The sequence below is a fragment of the Brassica oleracea genome, chromosome C3 (assembly GCF_000695525.1).
Source record: "Brassica oleracea var. oleracea cultivar TO1000 chromosome C3, BOL, whole genome shotgun sequence".
In the NCBI taxonomy this organism is placed as follows: Eukaryota; Viridiplantae; Streptophyta; class Magnoliopsida; order Brassicales; family Brassicaceae; genus Brassica; species Brassica oleracea.
In genome coordinates this window covers 50,130,174-50,132,435 of record NC_027750.1, presented here as the reverse complement: position 1 = coordinate 50,132,435, position 2,262 = coordinate 50,130,174, and the positions used below count along the sequence as shown (strand labels likewise).

The window sequence follows — 2,262 nt, the reverse complement described above, 5'->3', positions numbered from 1 at the left end:
TACGGTGCGACTGTCGTTCGTAACATTTCAGTTGGACAATGGATGCTTGGTGCATGCCGTTGGCACTTGTCGCAGCCTCTAGCGTAGGACTCGCAATCTGCGTTCATCGTTGGCCAGAAGAAGCCTAGGCTTCTCACTTTGATTGCTAATGCTCGTCCGCCTGAATGGTTTCCTCCAACGCCTTCGTGTGTTTCGGCCATAACCCTGACTGTTTCTTCGCCGTGGATACATTTGAGTAGTACTTTACTCGCAGTCCATCGATGGAATTCGTTGTCTAGGATGACATAATGGGCACTGCGCGTTTTTAGTCGGCGGGCTGCCCATTTCTCGGTTGGAAGTTCCCCCTTTGAGAGATAGTCGATGAACTCAGTTCGCCAGTCGGGGCCGAACTCATCAGTAACGAGAGTGTCGGTTTCAGTGACTGGGGCTATGATGGCGGTTTGGTCCGTTGAGATATCGATGCTCGGCTTCTCAATGCGGTGTATTGGAATAGTTCGTTTAACTTGGTCATGAAGCTTGCTTCCAAGGGCTGCAAGGGCGTCGGCGCAGACGTTTTCTCCTCTGGGAACTTTGACGAGTTTGAAGAATTCGAACTCTGCGGCTAATCCATGTACTATCTTGAGGGTGGCATCCATCCGATCGTTGCGGGCGTCGTAATCGCCGCTAAACTGACTGGCGACTAACTGCGAGTCGCAGTAGGCGCTTAGGCGTTTGGCCTTGACAGCTTTTGCTAAGCGGAGTCCAGCGATCAAAGATTCGTATTCTGCTTCGTTATTCGAGGCTGGAAAGCCGAAGCTAAAAGACTTCCTGATCAGTACGCCGGTCGGGGATTTCAGTTCAACTCCAGCACCTGCACCCCTGTTAGTCGAAGATCCGTCGACATGCAGTGTCCAATTTGGGTTTGGGAGCGTGAGATCTTGCTCTAACTCCGGGGCCAATTCGATTAAGAAGTCTGCGAGAACCTGAGATTTCGCTGCAGTTCTGTTCTTGTAAGTGATATCAAGCTCACCGAGTTCGATAGTCCACTTCGTTAGTCTTTCGGACCTGTTTGTATTTTGAAGTATCGTTCGGAGGGGCTGGTCGGATAATACTTCAACCGAATGTGACTGAAAGTAGGGGCGAAGCTTTCTCACTGCTTCGACGACTGCCAGTGCCATCTTCTCCAGAGTTGGGTATCGCGTTTCTGGTCCGGTCATGCGCCTACTCGTGTCGAAGATTGGCTTTTGCTCACCACGATCCTCTTTTATTAGAACGCTACTGACTGCTGCTTGTGATACTGCGACATAAAGAGATAGAACGTCGCCGACGTCTGGCTTGGCGAGAACGGGTGGAGTTGTCAGATAATGCTTGAGCTGGATAATTGTCTCCTCGCATTTCTCATCCCAGATAAACCTTTTGTTACCTCGGAGGAGGTCGTAGAATGGCAAGCATTTGTCGGTGGATCTAGAGATGAACCGGTTGAGTGCAGCTATCCAACCCGTAAGCCGATGACCTTATAGCAGTAGGTTCCTCTATCCGTGATAAATGCCGTTTTTTCGCGATCGTCGGGGTGCATCATGTTTTGGTTGTACCCAGAGAAAGCGTCCACGAAGGTGAGCATCTCGTTTCCAGCCGTGGACTCGACTAAACGGTCGATGTTGGGAAGAGGATAGCTGTCCTTTGGACAGGCTTTATTTAAGTCTGTGAAGTCGACGCAGACGCGCCACTTCCCGTTCTTCTTTTTGACGACTACTGGATTTGCTAACCACTCAGGGTAGCGCACCTCAGCAATTGAACCAGCGCCGAGCAACCGGTCGACTTCTTCGTTTACAGCCTTTGACCTATCTGGACCGAGCTTGCGCTTCTGTCGGATAGGCTTGACTGTCGGATCGACGTTTAGTTCGTGAGTTGTTATGGCCGGATCAATTCCTTTCATGTCTGGCATGGACCACGCGAATGTGGACACATTTGCCTTGAGAAAGTCGAGAACTGGCCTCTGCATTTCTTCAGACAGGTACGCACCAATCCTTGCGGTCCGGCTTGGATCGGTATCGTCAATAGGTAACTCGAGAATTTTGCCTTCCTGGGAGCAGACTTTTCGCCTTCCTGGGAGCAGGCTTTATAGGTTGGAGGAGTGACAGAGTTAACCGATAAAGACGATCGTTGGAGTTTAACTGTGGCGACTAGGAGTTCCCTAGCGGCCTTTTGATCTCCTCGCAGTGTTTTGATTTTTCCGTCAGTACCGGGGAACTTGACGCACTGGTGATAAGTAGATGGAATGGC

At 50.5% G+C, this 2,262-nt stretch overlaps 1 pseudogene; it reads left to right on the top strand.

Annotated features, from left to right (window-relative positions):
* The window catches only part of LOC106330828, a 13,456-nt pseudogene that overhangs the window by 7,423 nt on the left and 3,771 nt on the right, over positions 1-2,262 (top strand).